At 45.0% G+C, this 20,898-nt stretch overlaps 1 protein-coding gene and 1 pseudogene across 8 annotated transcripts in view; one reads left to right on the forward strand and one right to left on the reverse strand.

Moving 5' to 3' along the window:
- FBXW8 (F-box and WD repeat domain containing 8) overlaps positions 1 to 20,898 on the forward strand; it is a 131,599-nt gene that overhangs the window by 61,158 nt on the left and 49,543 nt on the right. The window lies entirely within an intron of this gene.
- On the reverse strand, positions 18,414 to 19,381 carry LOC138847456 (galactose mutarotase pseudogene; annotated as a pseudogene).

Genomic DNA, 20,898 nt, shown 5'->3' on the forward strand with positions numbered 1-20,898 from the left:
AAAAAGCGAGCTTGATTTATTTGCGCACCATGTCTCATATCCCGTGAGCTTAAAGATTCAGCCTGAAGGAGATTTCTTCGCTGTTGTTGCACAGAAACGTTGGGAGCCGTGTAGACATGAAGAGTCTCTTTTCACTGGAAAATACTTGGAAATGGTTGCCAAAATATATTTTAAATACTTGAGTTCAAAAATTACATTTAAAATTCAAACAGAGCAAAACCATATGTAAAGCACAAACGAAAACATATTGGAAGCCAGTGTTGTGGTTCAACATTAAGTCTCCACTTGGGTTTCCTGCATCCCATATCAGAGTGTTGGCTTGAATGTTCTGGTTCCAGTTGAGCTCCCTGCTGATGTGCCCAGGAGGCAGCAGATGATGTCTCAAGTACTTGAGTTCCTGCCACCCACGTGGGAGAACTCGATGGAGTTCCTGGCTCCTGGTGTTAGCTGGACCTAGCCCTGTGAGAAGTGAATCAGCAGATGGAAGATCTCTTCCTCTGTCTGTTCCATCTCTCTGTCATTCTGCCTTTAAAATGAATCAACAACAACAAGTGTCAGAGTTGCATGGCTGTTTCTTATATATTTTTTTAAAAGATTCATTTATTTGAAAGTCAGTGTTCTACAGAGAGAGAAGGAGAAACGGGGGTGGGGGTGTCTTCCATCCACTGGTTTACTCCCTAATTGGCGGAAATGCCCAGAGCTGTGCCGATCTGAGGCCAGGAGCCAGGGGCCTCTTCCAGGTCTCCCACGCGGGTGCAGGGGCCTAAGGACATACACCATCTTCTACTGCTTTCCCAGGCGATAGCAGAGAGCTGGATGGGAAGTGGAGCAGCCGGGACTCAAGCAGGCGCCCATATGGGATGCCGGCACTACAGGCAGTGGCTTTACCCACTACACCACAGTGCCAGCCCGTGCGTGGCTGTTTCTGTGCTTCTATTTCCTCTGATTCTGCATGAAGGCCCTGTGCTATGTGAATTTGTTTCCATTGTGTTTTCAGTTGTCTTTTTTTTTTTCCCCTCTGCAAATTGCTTGTCCCTGTCTGTCCTCATTTTTCTTTTGCTTGTTATTGTTTCCAGTTGAAAAGGGCTCAGGAAATAACCTTTGTCATATGTGTTTCATATAGCTTACACTTTGTCATTCTTCAGTGAACCGTGAGTGTTCCCGGATGTAAGGGATATGTGTATGCAAGGGAGATTTTAATTTTTTTTAAATTTATTTTATTTGAAAGACAGAGTTACAGAGAGAGGTAGAAACAGAGAGAGAGGTCTTCCATCTGCTGGTTTACTCCCCAGATGGCCGCAACAGCTGGAGTTGTGCTGATCTGAAGCCTGGAGCCAGGAGCTTCTTCCAGGTCTCTCACGTGGGTGCAGGGGCCCAAGGACTTGGGCCATTTTCTTTTGCTTTCCCAGGCCATAGCAAAGAGTTGGATCAGAAGAGGGGCAGCCAGGACTAGAACCGGTGCCCATATGGGATGCCGGCGCTTCAGGCCAGGGCTTTTAGCCCACTGCGCCACAGTGCCGGCCCCAGGAGATTTTAATTTTTCAATCCACAAGTGAGTGGGTTTTATTTTGTAATTTAATATTTTTGACTAAGTAATGCGTTTTTAGAGTTCAGATATTAAAATTGTATTAACAGTTCTACCTTGATAAGTTTTACTTCCACTCACTTTTGTTTATCCTGTTTAAAGATTTATTTATTTGAAAGTCATAGAGAAGTAGGGACAGATCTTCGAATTGCCAGTTCACTCCCCAAGTGGCTATAACAGCCGGGCTGAGCCAGGCCAAACCAGGAGCGTCATCTGGGTCTCCCACATGGCTGGCAGGAGCCCAGGCACTTGAGCCATACTCTGCTGCTTTCCCAGGCTATTAGCAGGGAGCTGGATCAGAAATGGAGCAGCTGGGACATGAACTGGCGCTTGTATAGGGCGCCGGTGTTGCGGACAGTGGCTTTACCTGCTACGCCGTGATGCCAGCCCTTCTCTACCCTGTTCTAGAGTAACTGGATGTTTACTTTGTTTTATAACTTTCCAATATTTGATATTAGCAATCCAAGCAACTAGGCTTATCAGTTCTTATTCTTCTCCCTTTTTACATGAAAGGCTGCAAACAACATTATGTAACGTTCTGTGTCTTGGCCCTTGTCACTTAGTGACACATCTTGAAAGAAGTGTTGCTGTGTAGAGAGCAGGCCCTCCCTTTGCACACCTGCGCAGTGTTCCCTCGCGTGCAAGCTCCGTGGCCTGGTGAAGAGCAGCTGCATGGTATCTGGTCTTAGCTGTGACAGATAGTGTTGGAACACACATGTTTCGTGAGTGCAGGGGAAGGATTTCCAGGTCAGAGGGTATATGCAAATGGGCGTGTATACTGTTTGGCAGTCTTACCCACAAGGTATCAGGATATGTCCATTTCCTCACAGTTTAACCAGCACAAAGTATGTTTTGAACTTTTGAGTGTTTTCAGTTTAATAGATAGGAAATATCTGAGTGTAGGTTTTTTGTTTTTTTTGTTTTTTTTTTTTTTTTTTTTTTTTTGGGACAGGTAGAGTTATAGACAGAGATAGAAAGAAAGGTCTTCCTTTCGTTGATTAACTCCCCAAATGGCCACTACGGCCGGCACATTGTGCCGATTCAAAGCCAGGAGCCAGGTGCTTCTTCCTGGTTTCCCATGTGGGTGCAGGGCCCAAGCACTTGGGCCATCCTCCACTGCACTCCCGGGCCACAGCAGAGAGCTGGCCTAGAAGAGGAGCAACCGGGACTAGAACCTGGCGCCCATATGGGATGCCGGCTCCACAGGCGGAGGATTAACCAAGTGAGCCACGGTGCTGGCCCCTGAGTGTAGTTTTAATATGTATTTCTGTTAGTGTGAAAGTGGTTGATTTTTTTTCCATATGCATGCTTGCCTGTAGATCTTTCTTTTTCTGTTACTGTCCTGGCTTATTTCTTTATATTTAAGTCTTGGTCAGGATAGAGTTGATCCTTAGTATGAGTTTTGAATCCCACTATATCTTTTTTTCCAATGTCTCTTACCAGAAAGTCTGTCTGTGCTTAACTGGAGTGTAGTGCTGTCTTCATAAGCTTTTAGATAGGGAATTCCTTTTGTGTTTGGGTCTGTTGCTGCATTTCATGTTCTGTTCCAGTAGGTCCATCCAGCAGTTACTTTACACCATCAGGCTGCCAGCGCCATCCTTCTGGGTTTCCCACCATGCGTGGGAAGGGGATACTCTGAGATTAGGTCGGGCTATAGGATCTCAGGGCTGCAGTCTTGGTAGCTTTCATTTGTCACAAGTTCTTTTTGGTATTCAGGGTTATTTCTTTTCTACGAACTTCTGTGTGTGCTTGGTCCTCTTCCAGCTGAGCTTGACTGACCAGCCTGATGTGGGTGCTCCTTCCCTGGACCTCAGGCAGCATTGTCTTTGGTCTCACTTCAGCTGAACACAGTCACCACAACATTTATATCACCGTATTTGTGACTGCTTACTTCTGGGCAGAGATGAACTCAAATAACTAAACGCTCATTTTTGTATTGCTCCTCCCCAGGAGCAGCTAACTGGCACTTCTTAGGCCAAAATAAGGCAAAAGGGAAATTTACCTCATGGGGCTGCTGTATGAAATTTGTGACTGTGCCCCATAGAAAAGAAGAAAAAGATAATAAATAAAATGAGTTAATGAACTTCAACTCTCGTGGTTGTGCCAGCAAGAAGCTCTGTAGCCACTGAGCCCCCTGGGTGGTCCCTGGCATCTTCTCCGGGGAAGGATCCTATGGGGGCAGACAAAGACTGCTTTGGGTCGTCCCCACATCCTGTGTCGCCTCCATGCCCTGTAGGGGCACTGAACACGCACCTGGGGCGGTAGGATTTGGCAAGGTGAGCCACAGTTGTGATTTTTTGAATTCCAACCCACTGGCCTCATATTTCTTCTGCCTTGTTTCCGATTGTCAGCACTGGCCGTCCTCCAGTTTGATTTTACCACTAATTGTGTTGCACGTTACCGTACCGAAATGAATCAAATCAAAATGCTTTTCCTGGAGCATTAGATAAAGCAGGCGAAGGTTCTGAGTAATGAGCAGATGCTGCTAATGCAGGGACAGCAGAGACCTTGCCAGGACTCCATCTGCTCCATGCTTGCCTGCCTTTGGCCTTGAGCCACAGCATTAGGGAATGGCAGTGTGCTCTGAACCAGCTCCCTGCTCACAGGGTGGGTCTTGAAAGCCCACTCTTCGGTGAGAAATGAGACGACATACTTCCTAGGAGCAGAGAAGTTGTCGTTTGTCCTGCTAAGTGGGGACAGTGCACATCAGCATGTGGCCGCCGAGATGGGGCAGCCAACAGCCGTTCTGTGGTGCCATCAAGCAAGGCAGAGTGGCTTATCCACTCCCGCAGCTCTCGCAATGTGATTGTCTGAGCACACATGTGCTCCATTGTCCAGGACCGCGCCTGCCCGAGGCCAGGGCGCGCTGATTCCTCATTTACTGAGTCTTAGCAATAGTTGGGGGGATCTCTCCAGGCTTATTAGTGATCATCAGTAGGATCCTGCTTTAGTTGGAAAGGTGGGGAGACTAGGCAATCCTAAAGTTTTATTTATGACGTTAAGTGTAATAAATCAGTTCTTCTATAGTTGTGCTTATGCCTCTTGTTGATCTGTTGATGAGGACACTGGGATAAAATGGCATGACCCCTGAATGGAGTACAGGATTTCCTCCCGTCTCCTTTCTGTCAGTAGTGAGCTTTGAGAGGTGGAGTATCACTGTGTTGACATATTGCTAGGGAGATGGCTTGGACAAGGGATGGGGGATGGTGGAGGTTTATGGTACCTTTCAAGGCCTTTCTTTTCAGGTCACTTTTCTCTTAGAATCTTGGAAAATTAGTTCTTACCTGATAGCTTTGCCTACGCTATAGGTCTAGGAGGCTGCTTCTTCAGACACTCCGCAAACAAAACAAAGTGAAGCGTTCTGGCAAACCAGCCCCAGACAAGCAGATTCAGTCCTTTTAAAAGATAAGGTTCATCTGTACATTTAAACAGTTAGCCTAACAGTGGGAATGCGCATATTTTAAATATATTCAGAAGAGAACTAAAATCTGCAAGTGCAGAGCGCTGGGGCATCGGCCTTACCAGCTGGTCCCCACCCCGCGCGTTCCAGGACGTACACCTTGTGTCAGAGCTGAGCCCCAGAGCCTGCATTCTCTGCTGCAGGCAATGGCTGAGTGCAGCTGCTCGTCTAAAAGTCGCCCATCCTGCGGAGAGAAGAGCTGGAAGTGGCACTCGCCCGAGCCTGGGACTGCATGTGATCGCAGCGGAACGAAGGGCCAGGCGCCTCAGGCCGGAACGCACGGAAACCACGATCATCTCCGGTGCAGTGGGGAGACCTCTGGGAAGGTTTTCAAAATCAATTTCAAAAGAAATTCTAGGTCTTTGGACTTTAAAACGGAACTGTGCTGTGGGGTCTCAGTGTCTGAATTTGCGTTTTGTGTTTTACTAAGTGATAACCCACGTGTCTGTGTTTACCTTGTAATGTATTCTTTGTCTTGCCAAGAGATCCACAGATGAATTCTTAGGGATTTGGAAGCTTCCAAATTTAAGAAACACTCTGTACGAGGCATAAACTAACATGATCAATATCTAGGATAAATATGAATTTCTGAATTACTGAGAAAAATAATTTTTCTCATGCAGAATAAAGTGGCACATTGAATTTCTGATGCAAGATTTAGTGCTAATCCTTTGGTTTACTGGGGATAATTTTACTGAAAAATAGGTTTTGAATAATACACAGTGTGATACTTAAATTGCAAGTTGCTGCCTATCTTATTACAATTGAGGTTAAAAACCAAAAGGAGCAATAAATCACGCAAGGTGGCTTTGGAGAGACGGTTTAAATTAGAGAAATAAATTGCCCGAGTTCTTGAATGTACCTAATGATAACCTAATTGAGCATGAATTTGCTTTTTTCAAGGCAGATAAATTGAATTTTAAGTGAGAGAATTTAATTTCCCTTTCAGTACTTACAATTTTAGTTGTAGCATTTATTCCGATCTAAACCCTAGGGTTTTTATCAAAGCAGAAATAAGTGTGGGAATGAATGTATTTTTGTTTTCAAAGTAAAATGTGTCTGCTTGCCTTCCTTCTTAGTCAGAAGCCATTAGGCGGGCCTGAGCGGAGTCAAAAGGAAGCCCAGTGGGCCTGGGACAGTGGGAGGAGGGGGCCTGAGGGGAGCAGCGGCCTGGAGGGTCTGGGAGGTCGGCCATGGCCACATGGGTATGTGGGAGCTTGAGCCGGTTTCCTCTCTGTTGGAGAAGGAAGGTACAAATAAGGAAGGGGGGTGGGGGTGGACTGGGTGGATCCTGTGGGGCTGGATTGCAATAGGAGATGTTGAGGTGGAGTTTATGGTGTTGCAGATAGAGAAGTGAACAGGGGTGTGGTGTGTGTGTGTTCCTTGTCCTGGCTCTGGTGAGAAGGGGTTAAAGCAGTAGCAGCACCACAGCAGTGAGCACAGCCCACTCTTGAAAGGATCACTGTCCACGAGGGAACCATAGCTGGCCCAGAGCTAGGGTGGGCAAAGAACAGAAAGCCCGGCCATCTGATGGTCATGAAGTAAGGAAGCTTGAAGAATGATGGTTGCCATATTCAAAGAACAGAAGCTACCGTGAAGTGGCCCCGCTGGCCAGAACTGGGACAGTGTAAGTGTCAGCAACAGATACAGCCCCTTGAATGTTGCAGGTATCCACAGGTACACACTGAGGAAACAGATAGGTGAATGTTAAGGAAGAAAAGAAAAATTCTCTTACAGTCACATGTCAACTAGTAGTGTAGAAAGAATGGTGGGATTAGAACGTCACGAATTGGCAGCCATCATGGTGGTAATTGATTTGGGTAAAAAGAATCCATGATAAAGCTAGTAGTAAGAGTGAGATAAGGCATGGGATTTTACATCATGTCAAAGAACATACTAACTGCTAATTAAGAGAGAGAAGAATGTACCTTTGCAGTTGAGAAACCTGACAGATGCCACTTTAATAACCTGGTCAGATTTCACATTGTTTAATCGTGGTGCAAACTGTTGTCCTGTACCCTGTGATAAGGTGCAGTAAGGAAAAAAAAAATGCACAGCCTGGTCTAATCGAGCAAAAATATCAGCCAGACCCAGATGAGGGACATTTTACAAAGTGATTGGCCTGTCCCCCTCAAAATTGTCAAGGTCCTAAAGGGAAAGATAACCTAAGGAATATTCCAGGTTGAAGGAGGTGAGGGAGATGTGACCACTGAACACAAAGTGCCCTCTTGGGTTGGATCCTTTTTCTATAAAGGACGTTGCTTAAGTAATTGGTAGTGGGATCTGAACTGCAGGTATATGAGAGTTTTTGCAACTTTTGTATAATTTGAAATTGTATCAAAGTAATAAGTTTGGAAAACACTAATTTTTGATCAAGGTAAAGTAACAAAAACTGAATTTATCCCTTTACCCTAAATAACTGTAAAACTGGGAAAAATACTTTAAACCATGATTCTCAGACATTGGAAAAGTAGCCTCCCAGGACCGTGGTCCCTTAGAGCAGAAGAAACAGGGCAGGGCCTGCTGTTACACCAGCTGCCCCCTGCCCAACTCAAGGCAGGAGGGGCACTGGGACAGGGTCTGGCCACCTCCCTGAGCTGAGGAGTGCCCAGTAGGAGCCAGAGAAAGAACTTTAGACATCTGCTGAGGGGTCGCAGGCTGAGTACGCTCTGCAGGTGCGTGAGGGATTACCTGAGACCAGGAAAAGAACTACCTGAAAGGAGAAGGCACAGCAGTTCCTGGAACTCAGGCAGTGTAATGTTTGCATTTCCATCAGCCAGAGCAGACAGACCTGGGGATACCTAAGTTGTTGGACAGAAGCCTTAAAGAGGGGCACCTTTCAGTAGTGGGGCTAAATTAGCCCTCAACTAAAAGCTGCCATGATTCACTGTTAAAGTTGAAAAGCAAATCTCAAAAGGATCTAAGTGATTTGAAGTATTTTAATCTTTGATTAAAATCAAAATAAAATTCAGCACTATTTAATAGATAAAACCCAGCAGCCAGCAATCTAAAATTCACAAGGTTTACTGTCCAATAAAAAATGAAGGCTGGCAGAGAAGCAGGAAAATGGAAACCCATAATGAGAAAAATCAGTCAATAGAGAGACCCAGAAATGGTAGAGAAAACTAACAGACGAGATAACTCAGGTGGCCATCACAAGCATGACGTGTGAGTGCAGAAAAGTGGGAGAACAGGCCAGCGCCGTGGCTCACTTGGCTAACCCTCCACCTGCAGCACTGGCACCCCAGGTTCTAGTCCCAGTTAGGGCGCTGGATTCTGTCCTGGTTGCTCCTCTTCCAGTCCAGCTCTCTGCTGTAGCCCAGGAAGGCAGTGGAGGATGGCCCAAGTGCTTGGGCCCTGTACCCGCATGGGAGACCAGGAGGAAGCTACTGGCTCCTGGTTTTGGATCGGCGCAGTGCACCGACTGTAGCGGCCATTTTGGGGGTGAACCAACGGAAGGAAAACCTTTGTCTCTCTCTCTCTCTCTCTCTCACTGTCTTAACTCTGCCTATCAAAAAAAAAAAAAGTGTGGGGGAACAGAAGCATCATCAGGGAAGAGTCGAGAAGGAAGGTACTTGGAGAGAGGAAAATGGACCCCTTGTATGTGCCTCCCTACACCTAAAATGACCCTTCAATTTTATTTCAGGCCATATGCCAGTGAATTTAACATAGATTGTAGACCTAAGAGTAAAACTTATCTAAAAGGAAGCAGAAAATCTTTTGCCCTTGAGTTGGGCAGAGATTTCTTTTTATTCTCATTTTAATTTGAAAGTTAGATGCACACAGAGCTACAGGTAACAGAGATTTTCCATCTGCTGGTTCAATCCCCCAAATGCTCAGAACAGCTAGAGTTGGACCAGGATGAGGCCAGGAGCCAGGAACTCAGTCTGATCTCCTGTAGGAGTGGCAGGGATGCAACTACTTGAGCCGCCACCTGCCGCCTCTCAGAGTGCTCATTTGCAGGAAGCTGGAATCAGAAGTGGAACCAAGATTCAGAACTGAGCAGTCCGATATGGGAATGGTTGTCTTCACCGTGTTAAGTGCCTACCCCAGAGATTTCTTAGGACACAAAACGCAAATTATAAGAAAATAATTATTAGACTTCATCAGAATTACAGACCTTTCCCATTAAAGATATTAAGAAAATGTGGCCGGTGCCGCGGCTCACTAGGCTAATCCTCTGCCTGCGGCGCCGGCACACCAGGTTCTAGTCCCGGTCAGGGCACCAGATTCTGTCCCGGTTGCCCCTCTTCCAGGCCAAGCTCTCTGCTGTGGCCCGGGAAGGCAGTGGAGGATGGCCCAAGTGCTTGGGCCCTGCACCCACATGGGAGACCAGGATAAGTACCTGGCTCCTGGCTTCGGATCAGCGCGGTGCACCGGCCGCAGCTGCCATTGGAGGGTGAACCAACGGCAAAGGAAGACCTTTCTCTCTGTCTCTCTCACTGTCCACTCTGCCTGTGGGGGGGAAAAAAAAGAAAAGTCATGAGATGGTAGAAATATTTGCAAAACACAGGAAGGGTCTACAAAATGTTCATGAAGGCACAGGCATTTGGCGTAGCAGTTAAGGCACTGGAATGCCTGTATCCCATTTTGGAGTTCTTGGGTTCAAGTGCTGCCTCCAGCTTCCAACTCTAGCTTCCTGCTAATGCATACCCTGGGAAGTACAGGTGATGGCCTCAAGTAGTTAAATCCTGGGCACCCACATAGGAGACCTGGATTGAATTCCTGGCTTTGGCCTGGCCCATCTCAGGCTGTTATAGGCATTTGAGGAGTAAACCAGCAAATGGAAGATCTTTACCTGTCCTTGTGTCTCTTCCTTTCAGATAAAAACAAAACAGTTTATGGAAAATGCATATTTTAAAAAAACTATGTATAGATTTCGCTCAATAGGCTAATCCTCCGCCTAGCAGCGCCGGCGCACCGGGTTCTAGTCCCGGTCGAGGCGCTGGATTCTGTCCCAGTTGCTCCTCTTCCAGGCCAGCTCTCTGCTGTGGCCAGGGAGTGCAGTGGAGGATGGCCCAAGTGCTTGGGCCCTGCACCCCAAGGGAGACCAGGAGAAGCACCTGGCCTCTGCCTTCGGATCAGCACGGTGAGCCGGCCGCAGCGGCCATTGGAGGGTGAACCAACGGCAAAGGAAGACCTTTCTCTCTGTCTCTCTCTTTCACTGTCCACTCTTCCTGTCAAAAACAAACAAACAAAAAACTATAGATTTCAAGTTTTTGCACCAAAATTTCATTTCCATTTCCATGACCTTTTTGAAATACCTTCATATCTGATATATAACTTGCATCCAGAATACATAAATAACTTTTACAACTCAGGTATAAGCAAGCAATAAAAAATGGCAGATTTGTATAGGCACTTCACCAAAGAAAATATATAAATGACCAGTCAGTACTTGAAAATAAACTCAACATTGTTAGTCAATAGGGAAATGCAAATTAAAAGTATTGTGAGACAACATTATGTATCTGCTGCAATGATTTAAATTCAGAAGACTGTTATTATCAAGTGTTGGTGAGACTGGAGCACCTGGCAGTCAGGGGCAGCTGCAGCCACTTTGGATGACAGCTTGACTGTTACTTACGAAATTAAACATAAAGTTGCCAAGTACCCCAGCAGTCCTAAGCTTAATATATTTATCTAAGAGGATGAAAACATATGTTCACACAAAAAGTTACGCTTGAATGTTTATAGCATTTTAATTCATGATAGCTCCAAACTGGAAACAACCCATATCATCTGATGAAAGGATAAATTCATAAAAATATATATGCACATATTTATATCATCTGATACATATTTATATTTTCTATGTCACCCAATAATATATTTATGTACTATATATAGATGTTACATAAATACATATCATTTGATATATCATCTGATGAAAGGATTAGTACTTTATAAATATATTCACACAACTGACTACCAATTCATGGTCCAACACAGGTGAGACTTAGTAGCGTTATGCTAAGACACAGAAGCTAACTACAAAAGAGTACATACTCTGTAAAATGTCATTTACGTGAAATCCTGGGAGAAACAAAACCATAACTGGCAGATAGCAGGTAAGTGGTGACTAGGGGCTGGGATGAGGAGAAGGGACTGATCACACAGGGGTGTAAGGGAGCTTTTTGGGTGATGGGAATATTCAGTTGGTGATCATGGTGGTTACAGGGCTGTGTGCATTTGTCCATTCTCACCTAGTTGCTCACTTCAAGTCCTTCCTCCACCTTTGGAGCACATAGATTATACCTCAGTAAAACTGCCTTTTCAAAAAGGAAATGTGCCATTTAAATACTTTCTGCAGTGTAATTGATACTCCTGCAAAGTTAGAGTTGTTTGCTTAGCAACTGTCTGTGAGATAGATAGACTAGAAGGTGAGAATGTATCCCTGCTCAGCCCTGTCTTTGTGCGGACAGTTGGGAGTGGAGATTTCTTCTGGTGGCTCCATGGCCACCAAAATACATTTAGTGAGTAGATTTTACTTCTGAGTTTTTACTGCTGTAATAACTCTTCCGTAAGTACTTCAGCTCTCTCGCCAAAGGGCTGTGAAGAAGTAGTATTGTGTGTGTGAGATCATGGTGGCAGCAGCCTTGGCCAGAAATCGTGACCAGATTGTGCTCTGAGTTGTTTCTCTTTGCTTTGACTCCCCTTACACAGGACTTGAAAGCCAGACTGTACGGTGTAACCGAAAGGAGTTCTGGAATAAGCAGCTCTCTGGCCTTCTGTCCCAAGGCCGTGGAAGGCTTTCCTGCATATTCCTAAGGGTCCTAAGAATCTACTGTGGTACCCTAGTAGCATTAAGCATAACTGGCGCCCAGATTTTGGTTTCTAAATGTTAATTCTTAAAGCAAAACAGGATTAGGACAGGTAAATAGAAATTGAGTCTGGAACATCTTATGGGACCAGAAACTAAGGATGTTTAAAAAAAATGATGGAGACAGGACAATAAAATTTAATTGGAGCTCCCAATGGCTAAAGCAGGGACAATTTGAGCAACAAAATATGGTGATAATGGATAACTCAAGAGCCCTGTGCTAAATGTCCCCGAGCCTTGCAAGAAAACCACGTACTTGCTGGGGAAATTTGCATTTGAATATGAATGCCCAAGTGAGATGTTAGATGTCTGTGGTTTCGATTTTCTCATTCTCATTTGGTGTTAGGTAACTCAAAACAGACTGTAGTTCTGCCATAATGTAAGTCTTTTTTTTTTTTTTTTTGTCGTTTTTCCCCCTGCCTTTTGTTTGAGTCTTTTATTACTTTTATTTAAAGAAATTAATTGGTAGTATGATTTCAAGATCTTTTGAGGCTTTGGAATGCAGTTTCTTAATGTCATTACGGGAATTTTTACTGTAAATAGGAAGACACTTGGTTGGCAGTGTGGCTGTTGAAATAGTAGTAAAACCCAAGCTCACTTTTTAAAAAATTTTTTTATTTATTTGGAAGGCAGAGTTGGAGAGGGAAAAGGTCTTCCATCTACTGGTTCATTCCCCAAATGGCCACAACAATCGGAGCTGGGCTAATCCAAAACCAGGTACCTGGAGCTTCTTCCAGGTCTCCCACATGGGTGCAGAGGCCCAAGGACTTGGGCCATCTTCTGCTTTCCTAGGCCATAGCAGAGAACTGGATGGGAAGTGGAGCAGCCAGGACTAGAACCGGCGCCAATATGAGATGCTAGCACTGCAGACGGCGGCTTTACCCAGTATGCCACAGTGCCAGCCCCACGGTCATGTATTTTTACTCTTGTTAATGATAGCCTTTTTTTTGTTTGTTTTTAAGATTTTATTTATTTGAGAGGTAGAGTTACAGACGGAGAGAGGGAGAGACAAGAGAAAGGTCTGCCATCCACTGGTTCATTCCCCAAATGGCCACAACAATCAGAGCTGGGCCAATCCAAAGCCAGGAGCCAGGTGCTTCTTCTAGGTCTACCACGGGGGTGCAGGGGCCCAAGGACCCAGGACATCTTCCACTGCTTTCCCAGGCCACAGCAGAGAGCTAGATTGGAAGAGGAGCAGCTGGGACTAGAACTGGTGCCCATATGGGATGCCGGCACTGTAGGCGGAGGATCAACCTGTGCCATGGTGCCGGCCTCAATGATAACTTTTCAAATTGTTATTTCAAAAACATCCTTTTATGAAAAATTCAGAACACACAAAACTGGAGTGAACAATATGATCAACTGCTACTCCACTTTAATGGTTACCAGCATTGTTTTAAAATTATGACACTCAACTAGGTGTGGAGATCTTTCGATGATTCACATATTTTTCCTTCTAGCAATTGTATAGCATTTTTTAAAAGAGAAGAAAAAACACAGAGGCTAAGACTGATGCCTGGAGGCCTAGGCCTGGCCCAGCCAGGCCCTTATGGCGAGGCTGTCATGTACCCAGTTGATCGAGGAGAGATAGTGGTGATATTGTGGACTCCTTTGGTTTATTTACCTTAATCCTTTGGTGAATCAGAGGTAGAATTTGACTTTTTAATTTAGTTTTGTATATCAGAATTAAATATTGAGTATAAAATACAGATTATGAGTGAAATAATCAGATTATTATTTGATATGCCAAGATTATAATTTTCATTTAGTATTACATGTGAAAAAATTCAAATAATACCAAAGAGTATGTAACAAAAAGTAAGTTCTCTTGTTAAACCTACCACCGCTCGTCCTCGTCCCTTGGCCCCCACAGTCTCCTCTCCTGCTCAGAGGCATCTATGAGTACGCATGGACTTCAAAGTTTCTTTTTGAAAAATCTTCAGAGTTTTTGCACTGATTCTACTTTACACAAACTTTTTGATGTACCCTAACACTATTATTGGTGTCAGATATATTCTTCCAAATACAGTCTATTCTGTTGATATTTCATAATTGTATTGCAGCAAAGAACTGGCTGTTGTCAGGGCTGTGTGCACAGTGGGGTCTCACGCCGTCTGCCTTCCTAGTGCTTTCTCCTGCAGAAAAGCTGGTCTCAGTTCTTTGACTTCTCCATCAACCCGTTTTCCCTTTGACTTTGTTAGCTGTAAATTCTTCTATTTCATCACATTGCTGTAGCCTCACAGTATATGAATTGCCTGCTTTACAAGTCACTGTCTCTTCAGGTTTGATTCTTCTTTTTCAAATGTTCTTTGTTTCCTTCTTTGAGCTTGAAAGCATCTAAGCGTATTCAACCTGTCTTCTTTGTCTCTTGACTCAATATTTGCTTTGGTAAGCTCATATCCGGGTGCTTGTTTGCTTGGGCCCTCAGCTGTCATTTGACTGGTCCACAAGCCCTTTGAGATTTTTATGCTTGTGTGTTTTCAAAAGCGGCTTCTAGTACGTTTCCTGCTCTCTGTTTTTCTGCCATAGGCAGTAGAGCTCATCTTTAGAGCTGTGGTCAGCAGGAATGTTGGAGATGATGTGCCCTGTCCAGGTGATGGGTACACTGCATGCAGCTGTTTTCCAGACTTTGCATACTTCAGCCCTTCCTGATGACCTCTCCCACATGCTCCTCTTCCATGGGAGCCAGACTTCTGTTGCTCTTTCTCTTTCTTTGTTCTCTTCTTTCTAGATTTATTTATTTGAAAGGCAGAGTTACAGAGAGGCAGAGAGAGAGGAGTCTCTCTCCAGCTGTAATGGCTGGGGCTGGGCCTGTCCAAAGCCTGGAGATTCTTCTGGGTCTCCCACGTGGGTGCAGGAAGTGGCTTCTTCTGGGCCATCTTCTACTGTTTTCCCAGGCCATGGCAGACAGCTGGATCAAAAGTGGGGCAGCCAGGACTAGAACCTGCAGCCGTATGGAATGCTGGCACTGCAGGCGGGGGCTTTATCTGCTAAGCCACAGCACGGGCCCCTCTCTTGTGCTTTCAGGCCTCCTGCTCCCTCTGTGTCTCTGGCCTGCGGTTCAGCGTGATGTTGTGTGGACTTAGGAGGTGCAGATTCCGTGTGTGCGGTGGTTGTATTTTCAGTTTTTGCTAAAATATCTCTTCCCTGTTGCAGAATTTCTTTTAACTCCTGCCTCATTTCTGATAGGCAAGTGTGTGTTTGCATGGTGGAAATGGAGATTGCCAGCTGTCTTTATAAATAGTGAGCTTCATTCAGTGTCTGCGAACTTGGTTAATTGATCCTGTCTATTTAACTGTTACCGAGCTGAGATCAAGCTTCAGGTGTTCACTGTACAAACTCAAGAGGATTAAGATGCGTGACTGAAATAAGTCCTAACCAAAAAAGCATGAAAGACCCTAGGACACACTCGCAGCTCACAGAGTGACCAGCTTGTGACTTACTAAACTGTTATTAACCTGTTTTAAATTTTATGATGCATGGAAAAGATCAGAGGAGGGGCTACTGGTTTTTTTCCAAAACCAGTTCAGCAGTTATTTACCTTTCAAGCAATTAACATAATTACCATTATGCTAAAAAGTAATTTTGGAAAGTTCTGCCCTGAGCTCTTATGACTCCACCGGGACAGTTTTAGTTGGGACTTATCTTTTTGATGGAAGCCTAATTGCAATTTTGGCTTTGTGCACACAAACAGAAGCAGCTAATTGTTTAGGCAAATAGCAGATTAATTTAAATATGCATCCCTAATAAAACAAAAATGGTATCCATTATGGTCCTTGTTCCCATGACGAGGAATATAAATATTCTGTGCAAGTACCATTAGGCGGAGGTCTCAAGGATTGTCAACATTATTTCACAGTGGTAGCACTTTCCAGATATCGAGTAATCTTTACAAAAGCTAACATAAATCAGTTTAAACTCATTTAGATCCCATTTCCACTATGTGCAGTTTCATTACCACACTCTGGCTGCCTCCTGTGGGAAGTGGGAGGGGCATGCCACAGACTGGCATGGGTGCCCATCCACAGCTGCTGAGCAGGCTTTATGTCTCCTCAGAAGACTGGCCCTCGTCACTCATGTCATCCGTAATGATTGCTCCTAGTCTAGGGTGAATGCGGCCTTTTTCACCCAGCTGCTGCTTGTCAAGGTGGAGGGCTGGAGCCCAGGGAGCGGTGTGGCTGCGGCCCTGCCTCTCTACCTGATTGGACCAGTGACCTCTGTTCATGTGTTCTTCCAGATTTTCCAGGAGATTCAATTTCTTCTTTCATCTGCACCCTTTTCATGTTTCTTAAGAGTGAAACAATGTCGTGATCCCAGCACTACCTCAGAATTAAACATCTTTTATCTAGCTATTGGGATTTTGTCAGAAATAGAGACACCTGCTGTACTGTCTCTCTTCCTGGTGTGGGGCAACATGGAGCCCCAAACCTGGCTTTTAAGGATTGTGTGGAGTGCAGGGAACAGTGACAGAGACCTCCTGATGTCACTGCTAAGACACCCTGAGGAACTTCCCTTTGTGTTTGCTGAGCTCTGTTTGACCTAGAAGGCAGGATAAATACAGTAGACACATTTTGGGGTGGCCTCTTGGTATAAGATCCATCCCCGGTGCCTCTAGAGCTGAACATGTGGATAGGGTTTAAGTTAGTCTTTTGGCCTCAGATGATTGGACAAGGATGTGGGCATCCTGGGGGAAGCTGATTCGTGGACTCGGATTTCTCTTTGTGCCTAGTTTAGAAGACCTCGTTGCTTGGGGACAGATGCAGTCCATGGGACAAGAGCAAGCTGATTGTGGAGAGAAGCAGGTAGAAGATGTGTGTGGTGCATGGAAGAAGCAAGCACAGCCTTGGTTTCCAAGGTCTTCCTCACTTTTGGTCCTGATCCCTTACAGTGTCCTGCTGTGCTGCTTGCCCTGGGGCTCTGTCAAACAGTCCTGTCCTTCCTATCTCGTTTCCGGTCTGTCTTAGCCAGTTTCAGTGCGTCTGTCCCCTTGCCAAACCATGACACTTCATTGACCTTCACCCTAGTTCAGTCTTTGAATTCACTACAGTAGGGAATGCAGCAGGAATGGGACACGATCCTGCCCCCTTCAGAAGCCCACACTGTGCCAGGAGCCAAATGTGTTTTATTGCCATGTGATAAAGTTGGCCTTTCCAAATACATTCACATCAGACTTTAAAAAAAATTACACCCATGTGAGAAATGACTTTTCTTTGGCTGCAGTGGTCATTGAGTACTTCTCCCGTAATAATCACGCAGAGTGTATGGGCCTAGAAATGTCTGGGAAAGTTAGCTGCTCTGGCACTTCTGGAGATTTTACAGAGAGAGATGAAGAGACACAGAGAAAGATCTTCTATCCCTTGGTTCACTTCCCAGAGGGCCACAACAGCCAGGGACTTTTTGGGTCTCCCACATGGGTGGCAGGGGCCCATGCTCTTGGGCTGTTCTCCACTGCTTTGCCATACGTATCAGTAGGGAGCCGGATCTGAAGTGGAGCAGCTGGGACACAAACGCGCCCACATGGGATGCTGTTGTCACAGGCGGTGGTTTTAGCTGTGATGCCGCAACGCTGGCCCCTTTTGAGGCTCCTAATCATGTGACAACATGGCAGTAAGTTAAGCGTGGCCATTGTGGCATTCTGTGTATACTTCTCTGTTATGTAATTTATTTGTATTATAGCTATTGATATGTTTCTTTTTCTCTCTGGTGTTTGCTTTGTGAAAGTGGGGATCATGTCCTTTCAATCCAGGTGGCCCCCAGTTGTGCGATGGTTGCCTCCAGAATGGCAGCTCTGTGAGTCAGGGACCTTTTTGTGTTGCTTTGCCTCATTCATTGCAGTGTCCCCAGTGCCTGTAACAGTGCCATGGCACAAGGCAGAGGCTGGAGAAATAATTATTGAATGAAATGCTGCATTGATTCCTTTTTAGCTAAGCCTCGCTTTTCATGGATGATAATCAGCTACAATTACATAACTTTTTTTTAGTATTCCATTTTATTGATTATCATTTATCCATTGCTGTATTGATGGGATTGGATAGTTTTCAGTTTTTTATTTTTACCAAGTTGCAGTGGACACCTTTTATCTGAATGTTTGTCTTTACTACCCATTTATACTGGTATTCCTATGGAATAGATTTCTAGACAAGGAATTGTTAGAGATCATGAGTTTTACAAGTTTACCTAAGTACTGACAGATTCAGCAAAGTTCTCCCCCTAAAAAAGTGATATTAATTTAATTATTGCCTATAGTGATCAAGTAGACAGTCTCTATTTATTAACACTGTATGTTAGGAACCCTTGATTTTCCCTTCTCTGAAAGGAAAGGCTGGGGGCTGTGGAGTGTGGCACCAGTAAATCACACAGTGTGCGTCCTGTGGAGCCCATTTGTACGATTTTAGTACACAAGATCACTTTGAAAGCCTCTAAATCTTCTCCACGCCTTTGGACGGGAGACCAGCTGCTGAGTGTGCCCCCATGGTTAGATCTTAGCACTTCCTCCAGCCACAGAAAACTTGTACCGGGGGCGAGGTTGTGTTCCTCATCAGGCCTCAGCAGGGAAGCAGGGAAGCAGGGAAGCAGGGCTGGCTGACTGCATTAGGCCAGCACTCCCCAGAGGGCTTGCGATAGACCCCTCTGGCCTTGTTCCTCAGTGTGCCATCCGGGAAGCTGGCATGTAAAACTCCACCCTAGGCTGGTTGGTGTACACTTTTAGTACCTGCCCACCTCCGTAAGGATGCACCCTTGCACACAAATGTTTTTCTTTAGATCCCTTCAGACAAGTGATAGTCAAAGCCATCGATGGGGACTGCTACAGGTGTTTTCCAAGCTCTACTGGCTTTCTCAGTTGGAATGTAGTTTCTGGCACTGGAGCAACTTCTCCTGTAGCAATAAAGGTTTCACTCACTGGCAAACAAGCATCAGTTTCTGTGGTAACTTCATGGTCCTATATATTGGGGGAACCCTGCCCTGACAAGCTGATAGAAGAATGGTTGGTGGGACTGACCAATGTGGTTGGACTGGCCTGTGCTCTGTAGTTGACCACGAGTTCCCTGCCACCCGAGGTGTATGCCATGCAAAATTTTTAACTCTGTGGTGTAGCCTTCCTCAGCATCTGCACCGACACTAGAGAACCGGACACCATTTGGCAGTATCTGAGGTATCTGGAGAACCTAATCAAACCCTTGGAGTCCTCCATCCAGACATCCAAACCCACGGGCCGTTGCTGATGGCCAGATGATATTGCATCCCATCTAACATGAATGTTCTTTGTTAATTTGGTTGGCCACCCTCCCACCACTGCGCCAAAGCAGAACTGCTTTTGGAGGTACCCTTCCAACTTGAAAAGCCAAGCACCACGTCTGAGGTGTTCCCCTGCCTGTCTGACCTCCAGAGCCATGATGGTGCAGCCCCATGAGATGATATCCACCCTCAGCAGGTCTGACTGCAGCTGGAGCTTCTCCAGTGTCCCTGTGCCAGAGGGCAGCTTCCCAGACTCAGCCCTGGTCGCTGAACACATTGGGAAAGTTCAGGTGTGCACCTCGCTACCCCCTGCTCTTGGCATCTGCAGCATAGAGCTTTTTTCCCTAAGATTTTATTTATTTATTTATTTATTTATTTATTTATTTATTTAAGAGGTAGAGTTACAGACAATGAGAGGGAGAGACAGAGAGGTAGGTCTTCCATCCACTGGTTCACTCCCCAAATGGCCACAACAGCTGGAACTGGGTCAATCGGAAGCCAGGAGCTTCTTCCAGGTCTCCCAAGCGGATGCCCAAGGACTTGGACCATCTTCCACTACTTTCCTAGGCCATAGCAGAGAGCTGGATTGGAAGAGGAGCAGCTGGGACTGGAACCATCACCCATATGGGATGCCAGTGCTGCAGGCAGAGGATTAACCTGTACCACAGAGCCAGCCCCTAGAGCCTTTTTAAAATATGTGTTTTCACTGCTCAGGTCGCTGCAGCTTTGAGATTGTGGAAGTAGCCATGATAGAACTCTGTTAACTTACATTTAGCATTTATACAACCGTCTCTGAAACACTCCTGCTTGCCAGCAGCCATGTCTCTGCCTGCCCCTGAGCTTTGGGGGTCACATATCCCACAGACAGCTTGAGGTGAAATCCCAGACTTCGCAGAAGCCACTAGATGTCCTGATGTTGGAAGTGACACAGAAGAATGCTGGAAGTAGGGATTACATGTGTAAACAGAAATGGTTTTTTTTCTTACTTAAATTTCTCCAAAAGATAATTGCATCCTTATGTAAAAATAACAGCATCCATTAGGTTTATAACATATATGGAAATAAGAAGTAGGGCAATAATAGCTCAAACGCTGTGAGTAAAGAAATGGAAGAATGCCCTTGTGAAGTTGTTTTGCACTGAGCTGGTTTAATATCAGTAGAAGATAGACTGGTAAGATGAGAGATGTACGTTAGAATCCTAATGTCTGGCTGATTAATCACCAATGGAATGAAAATGGAATAAACACATATTCAACCCAAATACTTCATTCACAAAAAAGTGGGGAAAAGAGGGAAAATGAGCAAAGAACAGATGGAACAATTAGAAAACAGAAAAATGATGGATTAAATCCACCCTTAACACTAAATATCAGTAGTCGGAACACCCATATTGAAAGCCAGACCAACTCTATGTTGTCTACAAGAAATCTACTTTAAATATGAGGGGGCTGCAAAGTGTTTATGGAAATACACATTATGAAAAACTATGCCTAGATTCCATTTTTTGCCTCAAAATGAACTTGTCTTTTAATTCCAATGTTTCTTCATGAACTAAGACACAAGGCACAATAAAAGGATAGAAAAAGATCCAAATGCTAATGACAGCTGGAGTGACTGTCAGTATCAGATCAAGTGGATTTCAGACTTATCCCCAGGACTAAAGGGTCCATTCTTCAAGAGGACATGACAGTCCTAAATGTGCACTGGAAGTAAAGTTGAAGGGTCTATGGCCATATCACCCGACCTTGCCTGATCCTGTCTCATCTCGGATGCTAAGCATGGTCGGGTTTCGTT

This window comes from Oryctolagus cuniculus, chromosome 21, assembly GCF_964237555.1.
Source record: "Oryctolagus cuniculus chromosome 21, mOryCun1.1, whole genome shotgun sequence".
NCBI classification, from domain to species: domain Eukaryota; kingdom Metazoa; phylum Chordata; class Mammalia; order Lagomorpha; family Leporidae; genus Oryctolagus; species Oryctolagus cuniculus.